The sequence below is a fragment of the Pseudophryne corroboree genome, chromosome 1, assembly GCF_028390025.1.
Source record: "Pseudophryne corroboree isolate aPseCor3 chromosome 1, aPseCor3.hap2, whole genome shotgun sequence".
NCBI lineage: Eukaryota > Metazoa > Chordata > Amphibia > Anura > Myobatrachidae > Pseudophryne > Pseudophryne corroboree.
The window spans coordinates 1,120,927,366-1,120,941,343 of NC_086444.1; the positions used below are offsets into that span (position 1 = coordinate 1,120,927,366).

At 50.5% G+C, this 13,978-nt stretch overlaps 1 protein-coding gene and 1 long non-coding RNA gene across 2 annotated transcripts in view; one reads left to right on the top strand and one right to left on the bottom strand.

The window, feature by feature from the left end:
* Positions 1-13,978, bottom strand: part of LOC134927843 (uncharacterized) — a 72,717-nt gene that overhangs the window by 37,871 nt on the left and 20,868 nt on the right. The window lies entirely within an intron of this gene.
* BOD1L1 (biorientation of chromosomes in cell division 1 like 1) overlaps positions 11,825-13,978 on the top strand; it is a 142,959-nt gene continuing 140,805 nt past the window's right edge. The window contains exon 1 of the mRNA XM_063922880.1: positions 11,825-11,942. The gene's annotated coding sequence lies outside the window, so the exon portion shown is untranslated. The remainder of the gene's footprint in view (positions 11,943-13,978) is intronic.

Here is a 13,978-nt window from a genome sequence, read left to right on the forward strand (position 1 = left end):
CGGAAAAATCCGATATCCAAAATACTTCTGGTCCCAAGCATTTTGGATAAGGGATACTCAACCTGCATGCTCACAATGTGTTGTGTGTAATTACAGTGGTCCTTCTGTGATACCCTGCCCAAGTAAGGTGTCATCCTTAAAAAGCCCCTTTTGGGATAGAAAGTGACAGTGAGGGTCATTCCAAGTTGATCACTAGCTACATTCGTTCGCTGTGCAGCGATGAGGCAAAAAAATGACGCAATGCGCATGCGCAGCGTATTATTACAACGAACAATGTAGTTTAACACAGGGTCTAGCAATGCTTTTCAGTCGCACAGGCAGCCGCAGAGTGATTGACAGGAAGAGGGCGTTTCTGGGTGTCAACTGACTGTTTTCAGGGAGTGTTCGGAAAAACGCAGGCGTGCCAGAAAAAACGCAGGCGTGGCTGGGTGAACGCAGGGCGTGTTTGTGACGTCAAATCAGGAACTGAATGGTCTGAAGTGATCGCAAGCGCTGAGTAGCTTTGAAGCTACTCAGAAACTGCACAAAATAATTTTGTAGCCGCTCTGCGATCCTTTCGTTCGCACTTCTGCTAAGCTAAAATACACTCCCAGTGGGCGGCAGCATAGCGTTTGCACGGCTGCTAAAAACTGCTAGCGAGCGATCAACTCGGAATGACCACCAGTGACTCTTGCATTAGAATATGTTTAGCTGAACTGAAGGTTTCCCAGCATTTCAATACTTGTTTATTCTATGTTCAAATGTGTGAAAAGGAATATTATTTATAAACAAAAAAGGAGATTTATGGTAAGAACTTACCGTTGTTAAATCTCTTTCTGCGAGGTACACTGGGTTCCACAGGGAATAACATCGGGCTGTAGAGTAGGATCTTGATCCGAGGCACCAACAGGCTAAAGCAGATATGTCCAAACTGCGGCCCTCCAGCTGTTGAGAAACTACACATCCCAGCATGCTCTGACACAGATTTAGCATTCTCTGACAACAAAACTGTGTCAGGGCATGCTGGGATATGTAGTTTCACAACAGCTGGAGGGCCACAGTTTGGACATGCCTGGGCTAATGCTTTGACTGTTCCCAAGATGCTCAGCGCCGCCTCCTCTTTAACCCCGCCTCCGTGCACAGGAGCTCAGTTTCGTTAACCAGTCCAATGCAGTAGCAGGCAAAAGAGACGACAACCGTTAGTAGCCACGTACACCACATTCTTACGACGGGAGAAGGTATCAGCGGGTAATGCCATACAAACCCAAAGAAGCTAAGTGCGTCAGGGTGGGCGCCCTGTGGAACCCAGTGTACCTTGCAGAAAGAGATTTAACAACGGTAAGTTCTTACCATAAATCTCCTTTTCTGCAGCGGGGTACACTGGGTACCACAGGGAATAACATCGGGGATGTCCTAAAGCAATTCCTCATTGGAGGGGATGCACTGTAGCGAGCACAAGAACCCGGCATCCAAAGGAAGCATCCTGGGAGGCGGAGTATCGAAGGCATAGAAACTTATGAACGTGTTCACTAAGGACCACAACTGTTCAAGGGTCGCACCACGGCGGGCCGCCCAAGAAGGTCCAACAGACCGAGTAGAATGGGCTTTTATGGTAGCAGGAGCTGGAAGGCCAGCCTGTATATAAGCATGTGCAATCACCATTCTAATCCATATGGCCAGGGTCTGCTTATTCGCAGGCCAGCCATGTTTGTGAAAACCAAAAAGTACAAAGAGAGAATCAGACGGAGGCTGTCCTCTTCAGATAGATACAGAGAGCCCGTACCACATCCAAAGACCGCTCTTTAGATGACAATTCAGGAGAGATAAAGGCCGGAACCACAATCTCTTGGTTAAGTTGGAAAGAAGATACCACCTTAGGTAGATAACCAGGGCGTGTCCGAAGGACTGCCCGGTCACAGTGAAAAATCAGAAACGGAGACCGACAGGATAAGGCACCCAAATCTGAAATCCGTCTAGCAGAGGCAAAAGCCAGCAGAAACATAACCTTAAGAGTAAGCCACTTAAGGTCAGCAGACTCAAGAGGTGCAAATGGAGACTCTTGCAAGGCCTCCAGAACCACCGACAAATCCCAAGGAGCCACAGGCGGGACAAAGGGAGGTTGAATCCGTAACACACCCTGAGTGAATGTATGAACATAAGGCAGAGTCGCAATTTTTCTCTGAAACCACACCGACAAGGAAGAAATATGGACCTTGATGGAGGCCAGACGAAGGCCCAAGTCCAGGCCCTGTTGTAGGAAGGCCAAAAGTTTGGCCGTACTAAACTTGTAAGCATCATGATTGTTAGCTGCGCACCAAGCAAAGTAAGAATTCCAGATCCTATGATAAATCCGAGCAGAAGCCCGTTTACGGGCCTTCAACATGGTTTGAATGACCACCTCAGAATCCTCTGGCCCTCAGAACTGAAGCTTCTAGAGCCACGCCGTCAAAGCCAGCCGGGCCAAATCCTGGTATACACAAGGGCCCTGAACGAGGAGGTCTGGGCGTTGTGGAAGTAGAAGAGGAAGCTCTATCGAGAGACCCTGTAGGTCTGAGAACCAATGCCGTCTGGGCCACGCTGGAGCGATCAGAAGCAGGATTCCTTCTTCTTGCTTGAACTTCCTTATCACCCTGGGCAGAAGAGACACCGGAGGGAACACGTACAGCAGCCGAAAGTTCCATGAAATTGCCAGAGCGTCCACGAACGCTGCTTGAGGATCACTTGTCCTTGCTCCGAAGACCGGAACCTTGTGATTGTGTCGAGACGCCATCAGGTCTATGTCTGGTAGGCCCCACCTGTCCATTAGGAGTTGAAATACTTCTGGATGGAGGCTCCACTCTCCGGCGTGTACGTCCTGACGACCGGGGAAGTCCGCTTCCAAGTTGAGGACCCCCGGAATGAACACCACCGATATGGCTGACAGATGGCATTCCGCCCACTAAAGAATCTTTGACACTTTCATCATTGCCATGCGGCTTTGAGTGCCGCCTTGATGATTTATGTACGCCACCGTGGTTGCGTTGTCCGATTGTACTTGAACAGGCCTGTTCTGTATCAGATGCTGGGCCAGGTTCAGAGCATTGAACACTGCCCGCAATTCCAGAATATTTATCGGGAGGAGAGACTCCTCCTTGGTCCACCAACCCTGAAGGGAGTGTTGCTCCAACACCGCGCCCCAACCCCTCAGACTGGCATCCGTCGTCAGAAGGACCCAGCTGAAGTTCCAGAAGGGACGACCCCTGCTCAATCGTAGGTCCTGGAGCCACCAGTTCAGTGACAGACGAACCTCCGGAGACAATGAGATCATTTGAGACCTGATCCGGTGAGGCAGGCCTTCCCACTTAGCAAGAATCAGTTTCTGCAGAGGGCGGGAATGAAATTGAGCATACTCCACCATGTTCAAAGCCTAGTACTTGCATCGCAGAGTGAATCGACACTCGCGGACGAGAGAGGGAGCATTGAATTTTGTCCTGAAGGTTCAGAACCTTCTCCTGAGACAAGAACAACCGCTGGTTGTGAGTGTCCAACAATGCCCCCAGGTGCACCATGCTCTGAGCAGGGACCAAGGAGGACTTCTTCCAGTTGATGAGCCACCCGTGGGCTTGCAGGAACTGGGCCGTCAGATCCAGATGACGGAGAAGAATTTCTGGGGAATTTGCCAGGATCAGCAAGTCGTCCAGATATGGTAGGATCCCGACACCCTGACGGCGGAGTAAAGCTGTCATCACTGCCATGACCTTTGTGAAGACTCGCGGAGCCGTGGTCAAACCAAAAGGTAAAGCGCGAAATTGATAATGGAGGTTGCCAATAGCAAACTGCAGGTACTGCTGATGCGACATGGCAATAGGAAAATGGAGATAAGCATCTTGTATGTACAGGGAGACCATATAGTCCCCAGGCTCCAAAGCCAGAACAACAGAGCAAAGAGTTTCCATCCAAAACTTGGAGCCTCTCACCAATTTGTTCAAGGACTTGAGGTTGAGAATGGGCCGGGAGGAACCATTCGGTTTCGGTACTAGGAACAGCGGTGAATAGTACCCCTTGCCTCTCTGAGCCAGAGGCACCGGCACTACCACTCCTGTGTCCAGGAGGGATTGTACCACCAAATTAAGAGTTTCTGCCTTCACCGGATCCGAAGGGATGTCCGTCAGGCAAAATCGATGAGTGTACAATTCTTGAAGGATATGGCGTATCCGTGAGTGATGACTTCCCATACCCAGGCATCTGAAGTGGTCTTCAACCTTTCCTGGGTAATCCTTAGAAGTCGGCCTCCCACCCTGGGTTTCCCCAGGGGGAGGCCCGCCCCGTCATGCAGCAGGCTTGTCTGATTTGGAAGCAGGCTGACGGGCAGCCCAGGCACGTTTAGGTTTAGCATTAGTGGTTTTGGAAGTGTGAGCCTGTTTCGGGGACACCTGACCCTTTGCTTTACCTGGAGGACGAAAGGAACGAAAGGAAGTACTCTTAACCTTCGGGACCAAAGGAGCAGTACTAGGTAGACATGCTGTCTTAGCAGAAGCCAAGTCAGCCACAATCTTGTTGAGATCCTCACCAAAAAGAATGTCTCCCTTAAAAGGGAGCACCTCCATGGTTTTCTTAGAGTCCAGATCCACAGACCAGGACCGTAACCAGAGAATCCGGCAAGCCAAAATGGATGTAGTAGAAGCCTTGGCCGCCAGAATACCGGCATCAGAAGCCGCCTCCTTAATGTAATGAGATGCTGTGACAATATACGAGAGGCATTGTCTAGCATTATCAGAAAAGTTGGACGGCAGCTCTGCTTCCACCTCCTGAGCCCACGCTTCAATAGCTTCTGCAGCCCAAGTAGCTGCAATAGTGGGACGATGCACAGCTCCTGCGAGGGTGTAAACAGCTTTTAAGCAAACCTCCACGTACTTATCCGTCGGTTCTTTCAGAGAAGTGACGGTAGTTACAGGCAGAGCAGAGGACACTACCACCCGCGCCACTTGCGAATACTTAGCTCCGCAGCGAGGGGATAGCGAGCCAGCATCTTCTTGTGAGGTGTGAATTTCTTTCCTGGATTTTCCAAGGATTCCTGACGTATGTCAACTAAGTGGTCAGAATGAGGCAAAACTTGTTTAATAACCTTCTGATGTTTAAACCTATCCGGTTTCTTAGAGGTAACAACAGGTTCTGGGTCATCATCAATTTGAAGACTCAGCCTGATGGCCTCCAATAAGTCAGGAACATCCACCTGCGAAACAGATTCCCCATCAGAAACATCTGGGTCAGTGTCTGAGGGGTCAGTATATATGCCATCTTTATCAGACGAAGTGTCTGGAACATGGGTGGATTGTGAGGAAGTAATGGCCCGCTTAGAGGACCCCTTGGTCTTAGGCGGGCGAGGGTTAGGTTTTTGTTTGTTCAGTGAGTGATTCAATTGCTGTAACTGAGTGGACAGGAGATCTGCCCATGGCGGATTAACCGCAGGGACAATATGTGGCTGTACCTGAGGTCCCATAGGGGGCGTGAGTCTAGTTACCAGTGTATTTAGTAGAGAAGAAAAAGTAGCGCAAGGTGGGTCATTATGGACCCCCGTTGCTACGGCCCTACTGGGGGGCAGGGAGCCCCCAGAACCTGAACCCTCTGCTGCTATATTTTCCTCCAAATTGTCTGCAGCGTCACCACCACGCAGCCGCAAAACCGTCGCCACTTGAAGCTGACATAATATGAAAGCATGAACCACGGACAACAAATTACAATCTCAGCAGTATAATACCTAATCAAGAACCCCCTGTGATAGCACAAACAGAGGATTCAAGAGGTATATAATGACTGAAAATCACAGAGAAAAATACACAATAATGAGTTTTATGGTAAGAACTTACCTTTGTTAAAACTCTTTCTGCGAGGTACACTGGGCTCCACAAGGATAGACATTGGGGTGTAGAGTAGGATCTTGATCCGAGGCACCAACAGGCTCAAAAGCTTTGACTGGTCCTAAGATGCATAGCGCCGCCTCCTCTATAACCCCGCCTCCCTGCACAGGAGCTCAGTTCTTAGTTAACCAGCCCAATGCAGTAGCAGGAAAAGAGACGACAACAGTAGCCACATAAACCGCACTCTCACGACAGGAGAAAGTGTCAGCGGCTAATGCCGTACCAACCCAAAGAAGCTAAGTGCGTCAGGATGGGCGCCTTGTGGAGCCCAGTGTACCTCGCAGAAAGAGTTTTAACAAAGGTAAGTTCTTACCATAAAACTCGTTTTCTGCTGCGGGGTACACTGGGCTCCACAAGGATAGACATTGGGGATGTCCTAAGCAGTTCCTTATGGGAGGGGACGCACTGAAGCGGGCACAAGAATCCGGCGTCCAAAGGAAGCATCCTGGGAAGCGGCACTATCGAAGGCATAGAACCTTATGAACGTGTTTACTGAGGACCACGTAGCTGCCTTGCACAATTGTTCAAGGGTCGCACCACGGCGGGCCGCCCAAGAAGGTCCAACGGAACGAGTAGAATGGGCCGTAATGTGAGCAGGAGCTGACAGACCAGCCTTCACATAAGCTTGTGCAATCACCATTCTAATCCATCTGGCCAAAGTCTGCTTGTGAGCAGGCCAGCCCCGTTTGTGAAATCCAAACAGAACAAAGAGAGAATCAGATTTCCTAATAGAAGCAGTTCTTTTCACATAGATACGGAGAGCCCGTACCACATCCAAAGACCACTCTTTGGGAGACAGATCAGGAGAAACAAGTGCCGGAACCACAATCTCCTGATTAAGGTGGAACAAAGAAACCACCTTAGGTAAATATCCGGGACGAGTCCTAAGAACCGCCCGGTCACGGTGAAATATCAGATATGGGGAACTACAAGACAAGGCACCCAAATCCGACACTCTTCTAGCTGAGGCAATAGCCAGCAGAAACACCACCTTAAGGGAAAGCCACTTAAGATCAGCCGAACCAAGAGGTTCAAACGGAGACTCTTGTAACGCCTCCAAAACCACCGACAAGTCCCAAGGAGCCACAGGCGGGACATAGGGAGGTTGGATACGCAACACACCCTGAGTAAAGGTATGCACATCAGGTAAGGTCGTAATCTTTCTCTGAAATCACACCGACAAGGCAGAAATGTGAACCTTGAGGGAGGCCAGACGCAGGCCTAAGTCCAGGCCCTGCTGAAGAAAAGCCAACAACTTGGCTGTACTAAACTTGGAAGCGTCATAATTGTTAGATGCGCACCAAAGTAAGAATGCCAGACCCTATGGTAAATCCGAGCAGAAGCCGGTTTCCGGGCCCGCAACATAGTCTGAATGACCGCCTCAGAAAACCCTTTAGCCCTCAAGACGGAAGCTTCAAGAGCCACGCTGTCAAAGACAGCCAGGCCAGGTCCTGGTAGACACAGGGGCCCTGAACGAGGAGGTCTGGGCGTTGTGGAAGTAGAATTGGACGAGAGGCCTTGCAGGTCTGAGAACCAGTGCCGTCTGGGCCGCGCTGGAGCTATGAGAAGCAGGAGTCCTCTTTCCTGCTTGAACTTCCGAATTACCCTGGGCAGGAGTGACACCGGAGGGAACATGTACGGCAGCCGAAACACCCACGGCACCGCCAGCGCATCCACGAATGCTGCTTGAGGATCCATTGTCCTTGCTCCGAAGACCGGAACCTTGTGGTTGTGTCGAGACGCCATCAGATCCACGTCTGGAAGGCCCCACCGGACGTCTGTCAGGCAAAATCAATGAGGGGGGGCGGTTTTTGAAGGCTATGGCGTAACCTCGAGTGACGACTTCCCGTACCCAGGCATCTGAAGTGGACTTCAACCAATCCTGGGTATACCCTAGAAGCCGGCCCCCCACCCTGGGATCCCCCAGGGGGAGGCCCGTCCCGTCATGTGGCAGGCTTATCGGTCTTGGAAGCTGGCTGATGGGCAGCCCAGGCTCTTTTGGGCTTTTGCTTACCAGGTTTGGAAGTGCGGGCCTGCTTGTGGTACGCCTGACCTTTTGCTTTACCTGAAGGACGAAAGGGGCGAAAGGAAGTACCTTTAACCTTCGGCACAGAAGGGGCGGTACTTGGCAGACAGGCAGTAGCCAAGTCAGCCACTATCTTATTTAAGTCCTCCCCAAACAGAATATCTCCCTTGAAAGGGAGCACCTCCAGGGTTTTTCTAGAATCCAGATCCACGGACCAGGATCTCAGCCACAATATCCGGCGAGCCAGGACTGACGTAGTAGAGGCCTTGGCTGCTAGAATACCGGCATCAGAAGCCGCCTCTTTAATATAGCGAGAAGCTGTGACAGTATATGACAAGTACTATCTAGCATGGTCAGAAGAGATTTCAGCTTCCAACTCTAGGGCCCACGCTTCAATAGCCTCTGCAGCCCATGTTGCTGCAATAGTGGGCCTTTGTGCAGCACCCGTGAGGGTGTAAATCGCTTTCAGACAACCCTCCACACGTTTATCCGTAGGCTCTTTCAGAGATGTGACGGTAGTGACAGGTAGAGCTGAGGAAACCACCATCCTAGCCACATGCGAGTCCACAGGAGGAGGCGTTTCCAAATTTTTAGACAGCTCTGGCGCGAGGGGATAGCGAGCCAGCATCTTCTTTTGAGGCACAAACTTCTGCACTGGATTTTCCCAGGATTCCTGACGTATATCCACCAGGTGATCAGAGTGAGGTAAAACTTGTTTAACCACCTTCTGACGCTTGAACCTATCTGGTTTCTTAGGAGGGACGGATGGCTCGGGATCATCTGTAATCTGTAGATTTAATTTAATAGCCTCCAAAAGATCAGGAACATCCACGTGTGAACTACCCTCCCCATCAGCAGTATCTGTGTCAAAATCTGTGGGGTCAGTGTAAGCGCCATCTTCATCAGACGAGGTGTCAGTGACAGCAGTGGATTGTGAGGAGGTAAGAGCTCGCTTAGAGGACCCCTTGGTCTTAGGCGAGTGAGGGTCTGACCTTTTAGTAGTCAAAGACTGGTTCAATTTCTTCAATTGAGCAGACAAGTTATCTGCCCACGGCGGGTTAGCCGCGGGGACCACATACGGTTGAACCGGCATAGGAGGTCCCATAGGGGGCGTTAGTTTAGTAACTAGCGTATTCAGAAGTGTGGAGAAAGTAGCCCACGGCGGGTCATTATGGACACCCGTTGCCACAGTCCCACTGGGGGGCAAGGAGCCCCCAGAACCAGAGCCCGCAGCTGCTATATTATCCTCATAGGGATCTGTGGCATCAGCAACACCGGTAGTGTGTTCAGCCCAGAACCGTTACCCTCAGAAGCAGACATGATATAGTTTGCAATATCAGGTAACACAGTACAAGTGTCAGCAGCACAATACCTCTTGCCCAAACCCCTGCGCAGTGTAGTCAGCACAAGCAGGGATACAGGAGAGATATGGTGACTAAAATCACAGAGAAAAATACAATTAGAGTATGTCTTGTGAATATCCTATATTACAGTATTAGAAACCTGACGCACCAAGCCCCCTCAGGTTATACAATATAGGGATAGCAAGTTGAGTGAGAGACACGAAATGAAAATCGCCCAGCAAGCTAATGCACACACATATAGTCACAGTTGTACAATGCAGAGGTTATTACAAACAATAATACTGCACTGGACTAGCTTATATATATATATATATATATATATATATATATATATATATATATATAGCTATGTAGTCAATAGATATAACACTGCACAGTAAGAACTGGATGTATATCACAGGGTACTTGTACCAGAGAACCCTGACTAAATGCACTGTTTCTTAACTATCACTGTCTAAATAACATGTAGAATACTTAAGTGTCTTGTAAAATCACAGCGCTGACTACAAGGCGGCTTTACAAAGGAGAATTTGCCCAAGCAGTCCCAGGAACAGTGTAGCTGAGAGAAATGGCGCCCAAACACTGACAGGGAGTGAGGGAGAGACAGATATGCAGCTCCAGTGCGGGAACATTTACTGGAAATGGCGCCCTGGGGCTGGGGGAGGAGCTCCAGGTCTAAGCCTTATCCCATCTGCTGGCAAAACCACCTGGTATTGCCGGCTACATATAAAAAGGTTTATAGAGAAAACCTGACCTGCACCCATGCCCTGGTGATCTAGTGGGATCGCCTGTACTGCCACAGTGTCCACCGGTCGCGCCGGATCGCGATACAGCACGGGTCCCGCGAGCGGGACCCACTCCCCACCTCCCGAAGCGCGGCTACGCGATCCCGGAGAGCCCCAGTCGTGTGCGTGACCAGAAGAAAACCGGAGCCTCCCGCTGTAGTTACCCGGCAACCAGGGCGCGAGTGTGTACAGCGCAGCTAGGGAGAGATGGAGCTGCAGCAGTGAATGTCTACTGACATCTACACACTGCTGCAGCCCTTGAAGTCTTCACTTTTCTTCAGAAAAAAGCTCTTCTTAGGGCTGCCTGGAGCAGCCCCTCTGTTACGTGCCTGCTATCTGCGGCACCAACTACAAAACTGAGCTCCTGTGCAGGGAGGCGGGGTTATAGAGGAGGCGGCGCTATGCATCTTGGGAACAGTCAAAGCTTTTGAGCCTGTTGGTGCCTCGAATCAAGATCCTACTCTACACCCCAATGTCTATCCTTGTGGAGCCCAGTGTACCCCGCAGCAGAAAAGTATATCTTGTGAAACACCTATATCAAATAACCCTGACGCACTTAGCCCCCCTCAGGGTACAGAATATAGGGAAAGCAATCTGAGTGAGATACACGGAATAGAAATGACGCAGCAGCTATATGCACACACACATAGTCACATGTACAATGCAGAAATTATGACAATCAATAAAACTGCACTGGACTAGCAATACTAAGTAAAGCTATACAGATCAATAGATATATCAATGCACAGTAAAGGCTGGATGTATATCACAGGGTACTTGTACTACATAACCCTGAAGTAATGCACTGTTTCTTAACTAACACTGCAACCAGACATGTAAAATACTTAAGTGTCCTGTAAAATGCACAGTGCTGACATGCACGCGGCTTTAGAGGAGGCTTTGCCCAAACAGTCCCAGGATCAGCTCAGCATGTGAAGATGGCGCTCAAACGCTGAAAGCGAGTAAGGGAGAGAGAGAGATGCCGCCTCAGGGCGGGAACATTTACCCTAAATGGTGCCCTGGGGCTGGGGGAGAGGCTACAGGTCAGAGCCTTATCCCCTTGCTGGACTTCACCACCGGGTACTGTGGGCTATATGTAAATGGTTTTTAATAAAATCGACCTGTGCCCCTGCCCTGGTGGTCCAGTGGGGTCCCTGTACTACCACAGTGTCCAGGCCTGCGCGCGCGGCCCACCTCCCATCGGCCGCGCTGAATTGCGATTTCCAGCGGGTCCCGCCTGGGGGACCCTCTTACCTCCTCCCTTGATGCGGCCACGTGATCCTGGAGAGCTGCGGCTGGTGTGTGTGTCTGATGAAGAGAACCGGAGTCTCCGCTGTAAGTACCCGGCAACCAGGGACACGGGAGTATACAGCGCCGCTGGGGGAGGTGATGGAGCTGCAGCAGGAGATGTCAGAATGATATCTAGCACTGAGAGTGTCTCTGCTGCAGCCCTTGAAGTCTTCTTTCTTCACTTTAAAAAGCTCTTTTGAGGGCAAACTGAGCTCCTGTGCACGGAGGCGGGGTTATAGAGGAGGCAGCGCTGAGCATCTTGGGAACAGTCAAATCTTTAGCCTGTTGGTGCCAAGGATCAAGATCCTACTCAACACCCCGATGTTATTCCCTGTGGAACCCAGTGTACCCCGCTGCAGAAAGGGCAAATGTATGACAAGCCAGCTTGAAAATACTCCCGCCAGCTGCCGGAGGAGTCAGCATGAGCCACCAGCTATAAAAAGTGGAGGAGAAAGCCGTTAAGCAGGTTTTACTGGACAGTAACTGCAGGTGTGTGTCGGATCGCGTTTCTGTCAGCAAGCAGGAGCGCAGGATAAGCACCAAGAAAACGGCACAGACTCAATCAGGAGGAACTAGTGAGTTGGACGTAGAGGGGGAGTAGGTATGTACATCTGAGCAGGGAGTGTTACAGCACAGCCGTAAAGAGGGACGCCAATAAGATTAGCAGAGGTGACAGGCCGTGAGGCAGTCCAAGCAGGGCCGGCCTGAGCTTTGTTTTATTGGTAAGCACAAATTTTTTTTGGGCGCCCCTTGATGGGATAAGGGACGGCGCGTGCAAGGGGTGTGGTCTCACAAGAAAGGGGTGTAGTCACACAACTGTACCCCAAGGGTACAGGGAGATAGTGGGTGACTGGTGAGGCAGTGGTGACAGGGAGATAGTGGGTGACTGAGGCAGGGGTGACAGGTAGATAGTGGGTGACTGAGGCAGGGGTGACAGGTAGATAGTGGGTGACTAAGGCAGGGGTGACAGGTAGATAGTGGGTGACTGAGGCAGGGGTGACAGGTAGATAGTGGGTGACTGAGGCAGGGGTGACAGGTAGATAGTGGGTGACTGAGGCAGGGGTGACAGGGAGATAGTGGTTGACTGAAGCAGGGGTGACAGGGAGATAGTGGGTGACTGAAGCAGGGGTAACGGAGATAGTTTGTGATTGAGGCGGGGTAACAGGGAGATAGTGGATGACTGAGGCAGGGGTGACAGAGAGATAGTGGGTGACTGAGGCAGGGGTGACAGGTAGATAGTGGGTGACTGAAGCAGGGTTAACAGCGAGATAGTGGGTGTCTGAGACAGGGGTGACAGGGAGATAGTTTGTGATTGAGGCGGGGTAACAGGGAGATAGTGGATGACTGAGGCAGGGGTGACAGAGAGATAGTGGGTGACTGAGGCAAGGGTAACAGGTAGTGGGTGACTAAGGTAGCAGTGACAGGGAGATAGTGGGTGACCCAGTGCCACTTAGCAGCATTAAACCCATACACTCTATGTGCATGTGTCCTCACCTCAATGGATCTTTCCCAGTTAATGGATGCTGTGCTGCTGTGGGTCCTCCTACATTGCTCCTCAGCCCTGCATGCGAAAAGTGCCCTGTGTCCACTCTGCCAGTGGTGTCCTGGGAGTGGAGTTGCGGCGGTGTCAAAACAGCGGGGTTGCCTGCGGTGTCCAGGGAACGGATGACATCCTGGGACTCGAACGCTCGGGTTGGGAAGGGGAAGGGGGGGGGGGATGAATAGGGAGAATGCAGTCGTGGCACCTTGCACAGTGTGGCGATCTACGTGGCTGTGTACTCCGTGTAATGGCCCTGAGTCCAAGAGACAGCAGTTCATACTAAAAATCAAGATCAAGCAAGCTTTGCTCTACTGCTGTCACCCTCTCCCAGACATCACCCTCTCCATGCCTTCCACTACTGTCACCCTTCCCCTGTGACCCACTGCTGTCACCCTCAACAAGGCATCACCCTTTCCCTGTCACCAACTGCTGTCACCCTCAACCAGGCATTACCCTGTCCGTCTGTCTTCCTCTCTCATCACCCTCTGCTTCTCCCAACATCTTCTGCCTTTCCCCGTCTCCCAAACACTGCTCCCTGTGTGACTCTCCCTATCATCCACTACCTCACCCTGTCACCCTCTGTCTCCCTCTCTTGTCACCGTCTGCCATGTGGCAAATCATAGTGAGGCGTTGGGGGGCCCAAAGAAAACTTTTGCGTCTGGGCCCACCAATCTCAAGTTCCGTGACTGCATCTTGAGTACTGTTAAATGTTAGGTAATTATTTTTTGGGATTTTTGGATGGCAGAAAGTTTTTTTTATTTATTTGTTTACGTTTTATTTATGTGTGTCTAACTATTGGGCTTTTGCATAGTATACTCCCATGGTAAAGGCTAAATAGCTTTTCCACCAATATTGGGAGCTATGTACTATTGAATCTATTAGGTTTTAATATAAAAACAGCTCAAGATACCCCTTTATTGATTGAATGATGCTTACACACATATATGTATTAGTTTTAGTTTCATATTTCACTTCATTAATTTCGATTTTAAATCTTTTATTTATTGTGAAGCAGCGTCATTTCCGGCTGGGCGGAACAAATGTTGCTTTCCTGTGTGTGGGATTGGCAACTTGGATCCAGTGCTTCTGCCATGTAC